We start from the raw sequence: 19,959 nt of genomic DNA on the forward strand, positions 1-19,959 counted from the left end.
TTCGATGAATTATATAATAATAATCTACATTTCATGTGAGTTTAAGCACATTTAAAGCTAGTGGGAATAAGTGGCGAATGTATTAAAGCCCGAAAGCCCATTCACCGATATACTCTCCACGTTATTCGCTATTGGGCAATTCCACGGTAACGGAAGGGCACTCAGACAAGATTTTTGGATTTCAGGTTCATACTAAAAGAACTGTTTTATTAGTATAAGATGTGAAACAGTACAGATATAATACCTATATAAGTGCCTTTAATTCTCCCCAAAAAAATTGTCATTATAGTTAAGTAGTTTAAGAATGTGCATATTAATTATCTCGGTAACGGAAGGACATAAAAATGGACATGGTTTTTCCAGTTAATTAGTGTTTATCCAAACTTTGTGAAGTTGATGAAGCTTTCCACTTGACTGAAACACATTTTGTTCCCCATAGTTTAATACATACTAATAAAACATTTCTTTTAGTATGAACCTGAAGTTCAAAAATCTTGTCTGAGTGTCCTTCCGTTACCGTGGAATTGCCCTATTAACGAAAATATTTGTTCTGGACCATGGTTGATATGCGCTCAAATAAAACCTTTTTAATGTCGGCTGTTAGATTTTGTGCACCCCTCATTCGATGAGGTATATAATAATCTACATTTCATGTGAGTTTAACCACATTTAAAGCAAGTGGAAATTAGCAACGAATGTATTAACCCCCACCCCCTTCTATATACTCTAGATGTTATATGCGCTATACGTTTAGGTTTGTTGTGGACATTGGTTGAAATGCGCTAAAAAAAGACCTTTTTAATGTCAGCTGCTAGAATTTTTGCACCCCGTAGTCGATGAAGTATATATTAATCAACATTTCATGTGAGTTTAAGCACATTTAAAGCAAGTAGGAATTAGCGTCGAATGTATTAAAGGCCAAAACCCCATTCACCGATATTCTCTCCACGTTATTCGCTATTTACAAAAATATTTGTTCTGAACATTGGTTGATATGCGCTCAAATAATACCGTTTTAATGTCGGCTGCTAGAATTTGTGCACCCCGTATTCGATGATGTATATAATAATCTTTATTTCAGGTGAGTTTCGGCACATTTAAAGCAAATGGGAAATTAGCAAAGAATGTATTAACCCCCACCCCCTTCTATATACTCTAGACGTTATATGCTCCAAAAGTTTAGGTTTGTTCGGGACATTGGTTGATATGCGCTCAAATAAGACCTTTTTATTGTCGGCTGCTAGAATTTTGCACCTTATATTCGATGAGGTATATAATAATCTACATTTCATGTGAGTTTAAGCACATTTAAAGCTAGTGGGAATAAGTGGCGAATGTATTAAAGCCCGAAAGCCCATTCACCGATATACTCTCCACGTTATTCGCTATTAACGAAAATATTTGTTCTGGACCATGGTTAATATGCGCTCAAATAAGACCTTTTTAATGTCGGCTGCTAGAATTTGTGCACCCCGTATTCGATGATGTATATAATAATCTACATTTCATGTGAGTTTAAGCACATTTAAAGCTAGTGGGAAATAGCGGCGAATGTATTAAAGCCCGAAAGCCCATTCACCAATATACTCTACACGTTATTCGCTATTAACGAAAATATTTGTTCTGGACCTTAGTTGATATGCGCTTAAAAATAACCTTTTTAATGTCGGCTGCTAAATTTTTTTCACCCCGTATTCGAAGAGGTATATAATAATCTACAATTCACATGAGTTTCAGCACTTTTAAAGCAAATGGGAATTAGCAACGAATGTATTAACCCCACCCCCTTCTATATACTCTAGACGTTATATGCGCAAAATGTTTAGGTTTGTGCTGGACATTGGTTGATAGGTGCTCAAATAAGACCTTTTCAATGTCCGCTGCTTGAATTTTTGCACCCCGTATTCGATGAAGTATTTAATAATCTACATTTCATGTGAGTTTAAGCACATGGGCAATTCCACGGTAACGGAATTACATTTCAGAGAAATTTGGGCTCTATTTTGATATACTGTAGACAGGTGGTTAGACCTAGGTGATTATTTATCTTTTTATTCTTTCTGTATTTTGCATCTGTTAGCAAATCAAATTAAATTTTTTTTTTTCAACATTCGGAACACCCCAGGACCAAAAGTGTGTCGGTAACGGAATTACGTCAGAAAAATCAGGTTATTTTCTACACTAACTTTGAAAAGATTTCGTCTGAAATCTGCAGCCAATTGGGGGTCAAGTAATGCTAATAAAGGGAGCTTATATTGTTGACTGTCTGTCATGTGAGAGACTTTTTTAAATTTTTTATTATTGCTATGGACACACAGAATAAAGGGAAATAGAGCTTGTTAATTAAAGTTAAATTGTAACGTTTAATTTCCAATCATTTCTCATGTTTCACACACTTTGTTTTGGCTTCAGTAATAATACAGTATGTAATTAAACTTAGCTTTAACAAAATAATTCTGGATGGGTAGTTTCCCGTCTGACATCGACGCCGGTCACAGCTCGTGTCGTCCACTTGGCCCTGGCCTCCGCAGACGGCGTCTTTGCTCCACTTGGCCCCGGTAGTCGCTCCGGATTCTTGACCTCCGCAGACCGAGATACGATGGTGTGCGTCCCGATCCCAGACAAGAGCTAGTCCCCGACGAAAGCTATGGAGAACCGGGTGGCAGTTGAGCTAGCCTCTCGTCCCGACGTGGAATTACCCTCAGATATTGACTTTAATTGCCGACTAACATGACGTTCAGTCTATTATAGCTTAGGTGGTTCTCCTCGATTGCAGAAAATCCACCTTTTAATATACCCTACGGTTACTAAGTAAATTCTAAAAACATGACTACAAATATTTGGAGAGGAAATGATCTTACAAAGGAAAATACTTGTATTGAAAAGAGGCTTCCTAAATGTGTGCTAAACAACAGATAAAACATGTACACTGAATTAATAACTTCCCCAGGCCTATTCATAGGGAACAATACATCTTGGCCTGAAAAGAAAACATCTGACCTTAACATCTTCACCTGACCTTAACAAAGAACACTCCAGACCAAAGAGCGAAACAAATAAATTTCTTTCCTGACAATATCTCCCACCTTAAGATATAATTAGGGGATCTAACTTATATCCACTATAAAAACATTTATTTGAAAAGCTTTTTAAGAATAAGAATATAACATACATAACCTATTGGAAACACTAATGATTCAATTCTCTCTTTTTTTTTTACAGTACATGTATGTATAAAAACCAAAGAACTATAAACCACAGCATCCAAAACCGTGTTTAAAGCAAGTTTGACTGTTATGCTATGAGTTCTGTCTCTCCATGAAAAACATGGCTCACATTTTCTTTTGAATATGATTAGGAAATCATACTCCTGGTATGAAATATGTATCATTATTTTGTTTGATCAATTTCTTTTAAAAATATAAGCATATTAAAAGACATTCAGATTGCTAAATCTATGTTTGCACTCTGAATGTACTTTTGCAGTTATTAAGCAACTTTTCTATATTCACTATAACCAAACTGTCATCTGAAATGCACTATATTGATTCATTTCTTGCATATAACATTCAACCGATAAAAACTTTTCATGCTTGTCTTGATTATGGTAAAGGTATTTTTTTGTATCCATTAAAATAAATTCATTGTTTTTTTTCTTTTTAACAAATTATTAACATCTCTTTTTTTTTTTTTTTTTTTTTACATCTATGACACCGCATAAAATCATGAAGCTTGTTTCTTAAACTACGTTCACAATCTTAAAGCAACCTAACTTAATCCTAACGGCCCTAAACTAACCTATACTAATATACAACTAAGCCCTAACAGACAATGTTTCCTTAAGGTAACTAAAGCTTAACCAACGAAACATAACGGCGAACGCGATTTGCTGGTTCCTGTTTTCCTGAAAGAAATGAGAAAGCTTCATTAGTCATTTGCTATACAGCATAAACACATACAAATAAAATGGACCATTATAATTTTTGCTTGTTTGGTTATTCGCCTTTTACAACAATTTCACTATATTTTACAATAGTCTGCTCATAAGGTCAGCCCTAGTCTGAACAGCTGGTAATCTGATACCGCCCTCATCAGAACAAACGCTCTCAGCTAGACTTCAACTCATCTGAAGATTCTCTCTCCAACTTCGAATCTTCCAAACCAGTGACCTCCGGCACGACCTCCGGCGTGACCTCTATGTTAGCCCTAGGGACCCAATGGATATTAGGCTCTTTTGGTGGACGAGCCCCTCTCACATTACCAATGATTACGTCATCCAAACATCTAGGCATACACACTGCCACAACCTCTCCTTCGAAATAAGGCGAATCAACAACGATTCTTGCCAAGGGAAAACGCCTTATCGTTTCATCAATTAACCTGACTCTACATGACGACCTGTGAATTGCTCTTTCCTAACTAACGCTTCTCTCACAACACAAGTACTACAACCTGAATCGCGTAGCACGGAAACGGGAACATTCCCAGGCATCAACCTCCCAGACACGACAGGCATATCATTGACCATCGCCTCAATATCATCGTAAGCCATTCCAACTTGTTCAATGACTTCACTATCGACCACCGACTCAGCAATGCAAGCTGCTGTCAACTCTACGGCCTCAGATTCAATCTCACCCTCATTAGGCTCGTTATGAACAGCATCTACCCCGGGGACTTCATCACCCCCTAACAACATCATACCCTGAGCCGCCATAGACTTCAATAACAGGGGACACTCCCTCTTCATGTGATTGGGATTCCCACACATATTACACCCCTTCTTTTGGAAGGGCTTACTACCTTCCTTCGGATCTGATCGGCTTCTTTCGGATTTCTCTCCACCAAAGAAAACATGAGGTCCGTGTGCACTAACATAAACCTCTGCACACTCCACTGCCTCGTCAAACTTCGTGCATTTCCGTTCCCTGATGAACCTAGCAACCTCTCTTGGACAATCAATCAAAAATTGCTCTCGCAACATCAGATCCTCAAGAGCAGCCCTACTATTGTCTATCTTAGACGCACCTATCCAATTATCAAAATGACATTTCATCCGATTAGCAAACTGTTTTGGGCGTTCAAAGTTCAAAGGCCTAACAGATCTGAAACTACGCCTATACCCTCCTCAGTGAGATTATAAAATTGCATTAACTCACTCTTAACTACGGTATATTTCTGGCGATCATCTGTACTCATCCTATTCACTACATCTAAAACCTTCCCTTTCAAATTAGAGATTAGATGTAGTTCCCACACGTCATTAGGGATTTTTTGACTTTTCAGGATCATTTCAAACTTGGTAATGTAAGCATCAAATTTATCGTGGGCATCATCAAATTGACCGACAACAAGTTTAACCCCAAATAACTGAGCTACATTATTTCCTCCATCCTTACGCAACTGCGCTAACTTGAGCTCATGTTCACGCTCTCTTTCCCGGTCTTCGCGATCTCTTTCCCGATCTTCGCGTTCTCTTTCTCTTTCTACCGCCTGACAGCGTTCAGAAACGAAACTACTCAACTCGCCTCCACTAAGACCCATTTCCCTACCTAAAGTAGAAAACTCTTTAATTTGCTCGACACTAGCCATAGCGAATAAACATCGATTCCAAAACTACAAAAACCTAGGCTTTAACACCGGCAACAAATGACAACCCCTAGTGCCTTCTATAACAAGCATACTAGAATGTATCTCCCAATGAGCATACAATTAATTCAACCATGCGAAACACCGGTCCGCTTCACACCAGACAATTAACCCCTAGTGCCTTTTAACAAGCACACTAGAATTTCTCCTAACGAGAACACAAAATTCAACCATGCGAAACACCGGTCAACTTCACAACATGAACATAAAGCCTATAGGCCTAGTAGTTCAAACCTGGAATCTCTAATCGAGCAAAATACCATGCATAATGCACAACCCGCCTAAGCACTACCCTAGTCTATAGGCGTTACCAAGGGCTTAACCTTGGGGAGAATCCACTGAACTCTTGACATTATTGCTTTTATCAACCTAGCATTGATAATTTCTTTTAACCTGTATTTCAACCCCAAACATCAATTACACATCAAATTCGTATGCGGGGAAAAGAGGGGGAGAAATATCTAATTCCCTTTTTGAAATTAGCAAAGTCTCGGTGGGACCTCCAAATTGTCACGTGAGAGACTTTTTTTTATTTTTTATTATTGCTACGGACAGACAGAATAAAGGGAAATAGAGCTTGTTAATTAAAGTTAAATTGTAACGTTTAATTTCCAATCATTTCTCCTGTTTCACACACTTTGTTTTGGCTTCAGTAATAATACAGTATGTAATTAAACTTATCTTTAACAAAATAATATCTGAGGGTAATTCCACGTCGGGACGAGAGGCTAGCTCAACTGCCACCCGGTTCTCCATAGCTTTCGTCGGGGGCTAGCTCTTGTCTGTGATCGGGACGCACACCATCGTATCTCAGTCTGCGGAGGTCAAGAATCCGGAGCGACTACCGGGGCCAAGTGGAGCAAAGACGCCGTCTGCGGAGGCCAGGGCCAAGTGGACGACACGAGCTGTGACCGGCGTCGATGTCAGACGGGAAACTACCCATCCAGAATTATTTTGTTAAAGCTAAGTTTATTTACATACTGTATTATTACTGAAGCCAAAACAAAGTGTGTGAAACAGGAGAAATGATTGGAAATTAAACGTTACAATTTAACTTTAATTAACAAGCTCTATTTCCCTTTATTCTGTGTGTCCGTAGCAATAATACAAAATAAAAAAAAGTCTCTCACGTGACACTGTCCCATGGCAAGATTTTTTTTGGTGAAGTTGTCATGGTTTATCTATGCTGGATGGTTTTATGAAAGAAGGTAGCGGTAACGGAATTACATTAATGGTAGCGGAATTATGTCTTATGAAATAAGCTTGAAAAAAGGTGATTTTGTAAACATTATGTAGGCTTAAATTGTTGTTTAATTGTTTCAGGGGTTGCAATAATTGATTTAAACTACAAAGCAATTCATATGTGCACTTAATTTCTAAAAAACTGTTGGAAAACGCGTCTTTTATATTGTTAAATGGCAAGTAAATATGACATTTCTGAGCAAATATTGGTGTGTAGTGATTAAATTTATGTCAATATAGTTTACAACTAATTTTAGTTTGGTTTAGTTTGCAAGTAGGAACATCACACAAAGTATGACAAACTACATATATTATTGCCCATTTGCCGGTAACGGAATTACACATATACAGATCACTTTTGTGACCATACATGATGACAAACTGGTTGTGAAGTCGCCAAGACCAATTTATAGAAACAGTCAATAAACTCCACAGTATTCAATAGGAAACAAAGGATATTCAATTGTTTTATTGACTATTGTGAGGGCCTATTAACCAAGCAAATACCACATGCAATACATTATTTCAAAGCTTATTTTATGCAGGTTTGATCAAAATCGATTGAAAATTGCAACATTACAACCTGTTCGTCATGGATGGTTACATTTAAGCATTCAAACAATTCCAAAACACTTAAGTGCTACTAATAACACTGCCTACACCCAACACAGGGATCTTGGTGTAAATTAAAAACAAAACACATGAATATTTATTTATAATGATTTCAGTCCATAAAACCAACCACCAAAATCTAAACTAATTATATAAAGAGAGCTTAATATAGCTATCATTTTGTCAACAGCTTTTCAATAATATTTCACACCAGAATTTGTAAATCATTCCCCTATCTTATATTTCTGTCGAGCCAATTTTTCAACCTGCTGAGCCAATTATGCGACATTAATGTAGAGCCTTAGAGGGAGCACTGGTTATCATTCTTTTAAAATTAATTACAAACCTTGTCAGATGATTCCATACTACAATTTCAATCCACAAAAGCTAGCACCCGATTCAAAAGTAATTAATTAAGATAATGTCATCAACAGAGTTGCAATAAAATGTCAAACCTTGTAAATCATTACGCCAATTCACTAAATTGTTATCATTCTTTTATAGTTGGTTATCATTCTTTTAAAATTAATTACACACTTCATCAGTGTTCTTGAATTTGTTACATGTAACAAACTTGAGCATTGTCATCATTCTTCATTCCAAACAGTTATATTTTCTCTGAGCGTTAGCGATCTAGTCAAAGGCGCCCTGCAACCCTAATACGTAGAGTATGGGAATTAATCGTCTGCAAGAGGGCTAGTCTGCTATGGTCGTAGCCATCTAACTTCTAATAAAATACATGTTTTTTGATAGATTAGACCTTCCCCTTCAACCTCCACCTTGTCATTTGTTAACGCATTTTCTCTGAGCGCTAGCGTACCTGTACAGTAAGATACCCTGACACCTTCCCTCAGTCCCTTATATTTTACATGTTATGAGTCGGCAAAGTGACCGTCTGCAAGAAGAATAGTCCGGTACCTGCCAAAGCCTTTTTACTTTTTATTAAATATTTTTCGCTAGATTAGACCTTGCTTTTTCAACCTCCACCTACATGTAGTCATCGGCAAAGATATTTTCTCTGTGTGCTAGCGGACTGATTCAAAGTCACCCCCCCTCCAATGGCCCCATCCATATAACAAAAGTGTCCGTCTGCAAGAAGACTAGTCCGCTAATACCGCTATGGTCTTAGCCATCTAACTTTTAATGAATTATCCTTTTTTTTTGTTTTGGTAATTTACATGTAGACCTTGCTTTCCAACCTCCACCTAGCCGTTTTTTAGGGTGTTTTCGTGGGATATTTTCTTTGAGTGCTAGCGGACATCGTCAAAGTCACCCTGCCCCCCCCCCTTTCCCTTTAAAAGTCCCATACGTATAATACGTAGAGTATGGAAATTCAGTCTGCAAGAGGGCTAGTGCGCTATGGTCTTAGCTATATCTAACTTCTAATGAAATTTTTTTTTCTTTTTTTTTTCGATAGATTAGATGAGATCAGTGAAGAATAAAAATCAGAAAAGGCACTGTTTAAAATCGCCATAGGTGAAATAATATGAAGTATTTCCATGCCTAAATCAAAAGGTTTCATAAGAGATGTTGGTACAATTTTAATTGCAAGTTCAGAGTGAATGAAAATAAACACATCTAAAATTCCCAGCCTAGTTTGTAGTCTTTATCCAAATTTGAAAAAAAGTTTTAAAAAAAACATTCATTGAATTTATCAAAGCCAGATCCGTAGTCTTTAGTTAGACAGTTAATATAATAAGCCAATACTTCAAAAAAAGGGGCAAAATCCATTAATTTTTTTGTAACACAGCATACATTATATGTACATGAGGCAGCAGGTCCATCTCTTGACAAACATACCACTCATTACTAATGCTGCTGCCCCTTGTAATTATGTTACCAATGTAATTCCGTTACCATGTAATTCCGTTACCAGTGTTTTAATAGGAAAATAAGTAGATACTTCTGAAATTAATGTTTAGGGCTGTTGGTAGGTAGATAAAGGAAGAGAATTTGCAACTTCCAAAAAAAAAGTAAGAAATAACTTTGTGAGTAAAACTTCTTTCAAATTTTGGTAACGGAATTACGCCATTTTAAGGGTAAAATTGAAAAATCTCTCACACAAAAACTTTTTTCATTTTTTGAAAATAATTTACAAATCTTGATTCCTATTTGTGATGTTGTTCAATTAGGAATAAATATAGAGGAATAAGTTTTAAATAATTGCTCCCCTCAATTTTAAGAAATTAAATCATGATCATGTAATTGTGGCCCCCAAAATAGCCCCGACTTCAAATAAATTTTTCAGAAAAACCGTAAAAGATATTTCAAAACGGTTTTAAGTTCCGTCACAAGTGATTTCTTGACCACATGGAAAATGTTAAATTATTGAAGTTGGATCAAATTAAAAATTTGGTGATTTTCCTCTTTCTCACACGGTATTGCCCACATTTAAATTCAGTGGGAACTAGCGGCGAATGTATTAGAGGCCAAAACCCCGTTCACCGATATACTCTCCACGTTATTCGCTATTAAACCAAAATATTTATTCTGGACATCGGTTGATATGCGCTCAAATAAAACATTTTTAATGTCGGCTGCTAGAATTTCTGCACCCCGTATTCGATGAGGTATATAATGATCTACATTTCATATGAGTTTCAGCACATTTAAAGCAAATGGGAAATTAGCAACGAATCTGTACTGAATAAGGAGCTTGAGATAGTCAATAAATGGCTGACACAAAATCATCTCAGGTTGAATTTATCAAAAACTCAATATATGGTTTTTGGCTCCCATAGGAAACTTACAAAATGTGGTGATATAAATCTGGCTGTTGACAACCATGAGCTGGAAAGAGTTAACACCTATAAATATCTTGGGGTTTGGATGGATGAGACATTAACCTGGCAAAAACATATTGAAGAAACAATGAAAAAGATTGGTTCCCGACTTGCACTCTTTGGTAGACTCCGAAAATACCTCACGGTTGACAGCTCTAAAGTCTTAGCTAACTCACTTATATTACCTTACTTTGACTACTGTAGCAATTCATGGTCCACATGTGCACAATATTTGAAAGACGGTTTGATAAGACAACACAAGAAAATGGCCCGGTTGATCTTAAAAGTCAATTATTCTACTCCCATTGAACAGGCATATAACAAATTAAAATGGGTTTCAATTGAAGAAAGGTGGCAATTCCATAAATGCAAAACAGTGCACAGTGTACTCCGCGGGGAAGCACCAGTTTACCTCATTGAACTTTTTGTACGTTCAGAAAGTATACATTCACACCGGACAAGAAATGCAGTGCACAATGGTGTTGTGGTGCCACTTGTCCGCACACAGGCTGGTAAAAAAGCCTTTTCCCATTGTGCTTCCGTTCTCTGGAATCGGCTGGATAGTGGTATTCGGGGCGCTGTTTCTAGGCAGTCCTTTGTTACCTCATATTGGAGAATTAGAAATCAGTAGATGGTTTGGTATAAACACAAACACATCAACAAACAAACAAAAAAAATAAAAATTCATTATGGGGTGGCGAGGGAGAGTAGTGTTCGGAGGTAGTGCCTCGGGTCCAGTTGGTTCCGGCAAGCGGAGGCATTGTGGGAGCCTTATAGGTTTTTTTTTTCTTTCTTTTTCTTCTTCTTTTTTTCTTAAAAGTTTAATATTTCGTGCAGGTCTGATGTCTTAGTAATATTTGTTGTTCTGTATTCATTTACATGTTTGTAATTTGTGTTGTACTATTGCAGGGCCCCCGAGTATAACAGTGTTTTACTCACTGATGGGGTTACCCTGGGTAAATAAAACAAAATAAATAAATAATAAATAAACCCCACCCCCTTCTATATACTCTAGACGTTATATGCGCCAAACGTTGAGGTTTGTTCTGGACATTGGTTGATACGCGCTCAAATAAGACCTTTTTAATGTCGGCTGCTAGAATATGTGCACCCCGTATTCGATGAGGTATATAATGATCTACATTTCATATGAGTTTCAGCACATTGAAAGCTAATGGGAATTAGCAACGAATGTATTAACCCCACCCCCTTCTATATACTCCAGACGTTATATGTGCTATACGTTTAGGTTTGTTCTGGACATTGGTTGATATTGCGCTCAAAGAAGACCTTTTTAATGTCGGCTGCTAGAATTTTTGCACCCCGTATTCGATAAAGTATATAATAATCTACATTTCATGTGAGTTTAAGCACATTTAAAGCTATTTGGATCTAGCGGCGAATGTATTAGATGCCAAAACCCCATTCACCGATATTCTGCCCACGTTATTCGCTAATAACTAAAATATTTGTTCTGGACCTTGGTTGATATGCGCTCAAATAAAATATTTTTAATGTCGGCTGCTAGATTTTTTGCACCCCGTATTCGATGAGGTACATAATGATCTATATTCCATATGAGTTTCAGCACATTTAAAGCAAATGGGAATTAGCAACGAATGTATTAACCCCACCCCCTTCTATATACTCTAAAGGTTATATGCGCAAAATGTTTGGGTTTGTACTAGACATTGGTTGATATGCGCTCAAAGAAGACCTTTTTAATGTCCGCTGCTAGAATTTGTGCACCCCGTATTCGATGAAGTATATAATAATCCACATTTCATGTGAGTTTAAGCACATTTAAATTCAGTGGGAACTAGCGGCGAATGTGATAAAGGCCAAAACCCAATTCACCGATATACTCTCCACGTTATTCGCTATTAACAATTATATTTATCCTGGACATCGGTTGATATGCGCTCAAATAAGACCTTTTTAATGTCGGCTGCTAGAATTTCTGCACCCCGTATTCGATGAGGGATATAATAATCTACATTTCAATTGAGTTTAAGTACATTTAAAGCAAATGGGAATTAGCGGCGAATGTATTAACCCCCACCACCTTCTATATACTCTAGACGTTATATGCGCTATACGTTTAGGTTTCTTCTGGACATTGGTTGATATGTGCTCAAAGAAGACCTTTTTAATGTCGGCTGCTAGATTTTGTGCTCCCCGTATTCGATGAGGTACATAATGATCTATATTCCATATGAGTTTCAGCACATTTAAAGCAAATGGGAATTAGCAACGAATGTATTAACCCCACCCCCTTCTATATACTCTAGACGTTATATGCGCAAAATGTTTGGGTTTGTACTAGCCATTGGTTGATATGCGCTCAAAGAAGACCTTTTTAATGTCCGCTGCTAGAATTTGTGCACCCCGTATTCGATGAAGTATATAATAATCTACATTTCATGTGGGTTTAAGCACATTTAAATTCAGGGGGAAATAGCGGCGAATGTGATAGAGGCCAAAACCCCGTTCACCGATATACTCTCCACGTTATTCGCTATTAACAATTATATTTATCCTGGACATCGGTTGATATGCGCTCAAATAAGACCTTTTTAATGTCGGCTGCTAGAATTTCTGCACCCCGTATTCGATGAGGTATATAATAATCTACATTTCACATGAGTTTCAGCACATTTAAAGCAAATGGGAATTAGCAACGAATGTATTAACCCCACCCCCATCTATATACTCTAGACGTTATATGCGCCAAATGTTTAGGTTTTTACTAGACATTGGTTGATATGCGCTCAAATAAGACCTTTTTAATGTCCGCTGCTAGAATTTGTGCACCCCGTATTCGATGAAGTATATAATAATCCACATTTCATGTGAGTTTAAGCACATTTAAATTCAGTGGGAACTAGCGGCGAATGTGATAAAGGCCAAAACCCAATTCACCGATATACTCTCCACGTTATTCGCTATTAACGATTATATTTATTCTGGACATCTGATGATATGCGCTCAAATAAAAGATTTTTAATGTCGGCTGCTAGAATTTCTGCACCCCGTATTCGATGAGGTATATAATGATCTACATTTCATATGAGTTTCAGCACTTTTAAAGCAAATGGGAATTAGCAACGAATGTATTAACCCCACCCCCTTCTATATACTCTAGACGTTATATGCGCCAAATGTTTAGGTTTGTGCTGGACATTGGTTGATATGCGCTCAAATAAGACCTTTTTAATGTCCGCTGCTAGAATTTGTTAACATAATTTGTTCATACATTTTAAAGTCTTAATACTAAGCCAAAAATGAAAAACGGCTACATTTCTAATCCCGTACATGCAGTAAAACATTCATTTCTATTTGATTTTTTGATTTGATTTGATTTATTTCCCCTCAAATATCCAAAAATTAAATGACATATATAAACCATACTATAATATAATAGAACAAATTAATTATACAAGTAACGAAATACTGACAAGTATGTTCGTAATCAAATAAGTTTACAGAGTACATTTAAGTTTGAGAATAAGACAAAATACTCTATATTGTTTGATTTAACTGAGAGGGGAAAAAAGGGAATCTCAGAAAAGCTAGGCTTGTTGAGCGAGATTCCCAGTATTCTTTATACGAAACAAGTGAAATAGGGTCCAGCATTTTTTCCCCTCATTTTCCGTTATTAATTAAGTGCTTCAGGTCGATTGGATGCTATTTTTAAATTTGAATTTGAATTTTAAAGTTTTCACCAGGTAGCCTCTTAGTCAGGTGGCTTTAATGAATTATCGTTACTTGCCGGATAAAAGCACCATTTTTTTATCACAGGGCTCCCTTAGGACCTACTAAACGATATTAGGCTAGGATTCTAAATTATTTGGGGGCTACGAAGCGACGCTCCCGCCCCACACCCTTATATGATATTCTTGCCGGGGGCTCTTACGCTAATATCGTTCAGTAGATCCTAAGGATGCTCTGTACCAAAAATGGCATTTGTACAACAACAAATAAATGTTATATTACCTTCTAAATTATTTGGGGGCTACGAGGCCTCGCCCCCGCCCCACACCCTTATGTGATATTTTTGCTGGGGGCTCCCTTCCTAATATCGTTCAGTAGGTCCTAAGGAAGCCCTTACTAAAAATAGCATTTGTACAACAACAAATCAATGTTATACAATTATTTGGGGATCCAAAAAGACGCCCCGCCCCCCCCCCCACACCTTTAACTTGATTTTTTGTCGGGGGCTCCTAGCCTTATATCGTTAATCGTTTAGTAGGTTCTAAGGGAGCCTTGTACCAAAAATGGTGTTTTTATCCGGCAAGTAACGATAATCGATAAATTTGACGCTAAGCCACCTGACTATTTATATCCCTGTGTTCTTGTTGTTGTTTTATTCTAAAATAGATGAATTTGGGCCAACTAAGTGTGCCATCCGGTGAACATATTCGTCTATATTATGATCCCCAGCCTGATGTAAAGTATGACATATGTGACCTAAAGTAATGTATATTATGGAATTTTCAAGTAAGCCTGGATAGTGATAAAATTGTTTACTGATGGCATTTTTTTTGACATGCCCAATGCGGTTAGTCTAAGGTGTGTAAAATGAATTGCTTTGTAGAATTGATTGACGTTAGACAATTCCGCTCGTCTCTGTATACCAATTCATTAAAACGCAAGCATCAGTGGTTCAGTGGTAGCATGCTCACCTGTCACGCAGGCTACCCGGGTTTGATTCCCGGCCGATCCAAGTACACTATAGTTTTGTTTACGGTTATCAACGAAAACAACATTTTGCAAAAGTTCGACCACAATAATCGTCAGCAGTGGCGTAATGAGCAAAATCGTTTGGGAGGGCTGACAAAAATCCGCATCACCCCACTCTAACATGCAGGCCCCACTGAACGTTTTTCAAAATGGGGTCTAGGGGCAAAGCCCCGGCGGGGTTCAAGGGGCAGAGCCCCCGAAGCTCTAGCGGTATGGGCATCAGTGGCGGATCCAGGAATTTCTTACGGGGGGCACAATATGGCATGGGGTGAAATATATTATGTAGAACAATGAAGCGACAGAGCGAGGCTTTAGTGGCGAGGGAGCGGAGCGACCAAGCGGGGGTGGGTAGGAAGCATTTGCAATTTTGGAACCACATTAGACGCATTTTAAGACACTTCCTGGAGTAATTATGACGTAAAATCTGCTTTCTCCTACCCCCTCCAAGAGTAGGGATCTTTTGCAATTTGAGAACCACATTTGGCGCATTAATGTCCACCGGCACTTCCCGGAAAAAACGAGGCCTTTTGATTGGTTAGAAGTTAGAGAAAAGTGATCTGTCACGTCGTGAGACATTGTATATGCTTCGCTGCCGCACAATGCACAAAGACGGTGGTCCGGTACTTCACCAGTTGTACTTGCAAAAATTATCTCGAGTGTGTAAACTGTGTTGTTATGAGGGGTGTCACGTCGCTAGATCTTTTTCAGTGGGAGAGGGGAAGGGTGTAGAGGCCACCGATTACCTACAAAACAAGTTACCAATTACCGACAAATATATTAATGCCAATGTCCCAATGTCTACAAATTTAACCCTGTAAACCAGGGGCCAGGAGCTAAGTTATTTTCAGTTTTCCCCTCTCGTGCGTGGAAGCTTTGATACTTCATTAAATTGTTAGAGAAAGAAGACGATCCGTTGTACCGTTCTCGACTCTTAATTCTTGTTTCGCCCCTCCCGCGCGAAGCCGGAAGCTATGACGTTTCATTAATTATTAGAGGAAGAAGACGATTCATTGTACCGTTCTTGACTCTTATTTCTTGTCTGAATTCAGCCCCCCCCCCCTCGCGCGAAGCGCGGAAGTTTTGACGTTTCAATTAATTATTACTCTTAATCCTTGTCTGAATTCGTTTTCGCAAATCCCGCGCGAAACGCGGAAGCTTTCACGTTTCATTAAATTATTAGAGAAAGAAGACGATTCGTTGTATCGTGTCCTTGTCTGAATTCAGTTTTCCCACTCCCGCGTGATGCGCGGAAGCTTTAACGCGTCATTTAAATAATACTCTTAGTCCTTGGCTGAATTCACTTCCCCCTCCCGCGTGTAGCGCGGAAGCTCTGACGTGTCATTAAATTATTAGGGAAATAAAACGATGCGTTTCATTAAAATATTACTCTCAATCCTTGTCTGAATTGAGTTTCCCCCACCCTTGCGAAGCGCGGAAACTTTGACGTTTTCACTGTTTTCGACTCTTAATCCTTGTCTGAATTCAGTTCCCCCTCCCCCGCAAAGCGCGGAAGCTTTGACATTTTATTAAATCATTAGAGAAAGATGATGATCCGTTTTACTGAATTCTACTCTTAATCTTTGTCTAAATTCAGTTTCCTCTCCCGCTCGAAGCGCGGAAGCTTTGACATTTCATCAAATTATAAGAGAAAGAAGACGATTCGTTGTACTGTTTTAGACACTGAATCCTTGTCTGAATTCAGTTCCCCCCCTCACGTGCAAAGCGCGGAAGCTTTCACGTTTCATTAAATTATCAGAGAAAGAAGACGATTCGTTGTACCGACTCTTAATCATTGTCTGAATTTTCAAAAATGTTTTTTTTGTCTGATAAAAAGTCACAGTTCGTAGGCAGAAAAAAAATTGTCGGCCGACCGACATTAAACATCTCACCGACTTCAAACTTCTGCATTAATATAGTACACGAGGATCGAGCAAGAAAACCGACACAGCAACATAATTATTTATGCGTATCTTTCTTGCTCCCTCGACGTGGCGACTCCACCCAACATCCTCTTTGCTCTCTTACTCCCACCCCTCTTCTCTTAGGCTCTTACCACCCCCTCTCTCTCCTCTCTTTCACCCCCGTTTCTTTTGTTTCCTTTTCTCGTTTTTTTTCCTTTTCTCCTTTTCTTTCTTTTCTTTCTTTTCCTTTCTTTCCTCTCCTTCCTCTTTTTCTATTTTCTTTTTCTTTCTTCTCTGCTCTTTCCTTTCTTTCCTTGGTCATGGTTCAATTTTATTTGGGGGCGCTAGCCGCCCCCCCTCAAACCCCCCACCAGTACGCCAGTGATCGTCAGACCATGGTTGACACATTTGAATTTTGACCTACATGTATTTGCAAAAGCTCCAAATCGCATTGTACAATCATTGAACATCATTTTCTTTCTTCTCATTGTACATCATATAACAACTACAACAGGAAGAAAAACAACAACAATTGCTTGATATTATGTTGATTTTGTTTAATGGTCATTCAGGATATTGTTCTATTTATCTTTGAAGCATCCAGAAGAATTGCATTATCTTGTCAAATTGGGAAAGTGCAGGTTAACAAAAAGAAATAAATGATTTTTAGTCTAGTTTGTAAGTGCGGGTCGTTTATTTGGCAAATCAGTACTAAAGTTGAGCAATAAATTGCCCCCTCCCCAGTTACAAGACAATTACTCTCATATTGAGCTGCTTCTTTTTACCCAACATTTTTTATAGAGCTGGGTATGAGACAAGACCAAATTGTCTGAAAAACGATTTAGTGATTTCTTCTTATTTACTGACGTTTAACAGAGTTTGTATAAACATCTTGCCTCACCTTCCACTGTGTCTTTATATTAGTTGATTTGTTCAGGGAACTCTATTTCACATATCTGCAACGTTCATAATAATAGATATACATATGAAATTAAAACCTTATTTTAGCAGATTTATCAAATGTTTTTCATTAACCTGTTTTACAATTCAAATGTTTCATGAATTCATACTTCAAATCAGTTAAAAAACATCTTCAGCAAAATTAGTCAAATTATTTACCAAGTTATTATCTAACTTGCCTATATCATATCCAATTACTAAAAAAATTATATATCCAACGTGTCACATAGATACTGGATTCCAATTAAAATGGGAGGGGAGTGCCAATCGTTTGTGTCAAAGATTGTTGTCAGAAGACTCTTCTTGTTTTTTTCTGCACAAAGAATAAAGAGAACTGTTTAGCCTTCATATTTACAATAGTAATATCATCACCAGTTGATGTTTGTTGAAAATTAGAGTAATGTGTTTGATACAAACCATAACGTCAACCCACAATTTTTGAAAGGCTTTCTGCATCGTTTAAAAGTTAAAAATAAACAAAAGTTTTGGAAACTTGTATTTTTGACACATGAAATCCGGATCGTTCCAATGTCCTTGACAAAAAATATGTTTTACTTTAACAATCCCAATCTTTGTTCCCATACCTAAAATGCAATACCTGGGTATCAATTTTTTAAAAACTTATATTCTATAATATTTTTTAATTATTCATATTTGTAACCAAGTGTTTATTTACATATCTCAAGTATGACCAAGGTACAAAGTAAATCGAAGTAAAATTGGGGTATCCTAGACATTTAACATAGTTTCCCCATCTCTCTGCTATTACAATTTAACTGAAACACCAATGGAATTCCACTTTACCCTATTTAACCAATAGGAAAATACAATTTTCCATGTAGCTTTCTCATCGTCAGAATAACTTCTTATCCAAGAAAGTCGCACAGAATCGACCTTTGCCTGTACACAAACCATTCCTAAACCCTCTTCAGAAATGTATTCAAATATACATTTCTTTTTATTTTCTATTTCTTAGACCCCCATTAAAAAAGATGTAAACATCATCTTATGTTTTTACAACCAACATTATGTGGTATTGGAATAGCAGTCACCACACATGTAATTTGTGACACAACTAAAAGCTTTAATATCAAAGTTTTACCGTAATTTTTCCCCCATCATTTATTAATTGAATAATATTTACATAAAAACACTCACTCATAATGTTTACAAAAACACATCAATTATACTCATATCACAAAATGAATTATACAATTTTTTAAACATAATTAACATTCTATTTCCAAAGATAATACTTTTCAACATTTGCCCTCCTTAATATTTCCTTTAAATAAATTCGAATATGTTTGCAAAATTACATTTTCTCTGTTGTGTGCATAAAACATAAGAAGCTAAATTAATTAACAGATGAAACAAAATTACATATTTTGATTTTCAGCGTAATATGTTGAATTAGACATACTTCACATATCGAAGATAACTTTAGCTTTTTTAATTTCACCATCCCAATGTATGGCCTCACTTTTTATATATTTTTACCTACATTAATACCCAGACATTTTACTGGCTCAGCCAATAAATGTATCCCATTCCATTCCATTTTTTAGGTCTTGCATTAAATATATGATTTCAAATTGTTCGCAGTCAATAGTAATACCAGAACAAATACTTAAGGGTACTATGTTCCATTTACAGGCCAAAAAAGTGTAAAGGTAAAATTCCAACGGCATTTGTAAGATAATACTGATTTAGAAATTCCCTCAAAACGAGAGGGCTTGAAAATGTCTTTTAGTGGAACACTAACGAACGATAGTTGTCGAATCGACTTAAATGAGTGCAATCATTTTAGTAATAGTCTTATTGTCAGACCCTTGTACCGAATAGTCGTACGTGTTGAGCTGCGCAAAGATTCAATCAGTTTAATTTTGGTCATTACAAGAAGTAGTTATTTGATGTAGACAAAAGTTCATGTACCTTTACAGCTCATTTTATGTATGTTATTACCAAAGGTTTTAAAAAAAAGTCAGTCAGTCACTCATTAGTGTCTGACAGTGAAGTCTAGAAAGTAAATGGGTTTCCTTGCATAATTTGAATAATAGGACACTGCT

Source organism: Strongylocentrotus purpuratus, unplaced genomic scaffold, assembly GCF_000002235.5.
Source record: "Strongylocentrotus purpuratus isolate Spur 01 unplaced genomic scaffold, Spur_5.0 spur5_contig_167, whole genome shotgun sequence".
NCBI lineage: Eukaryota > Metazoa > Echinodermata > Echinoidea > Camarodonta > Strongylocentrotidae > Strongylocentrotus > Strongylocentrotus purpuratus.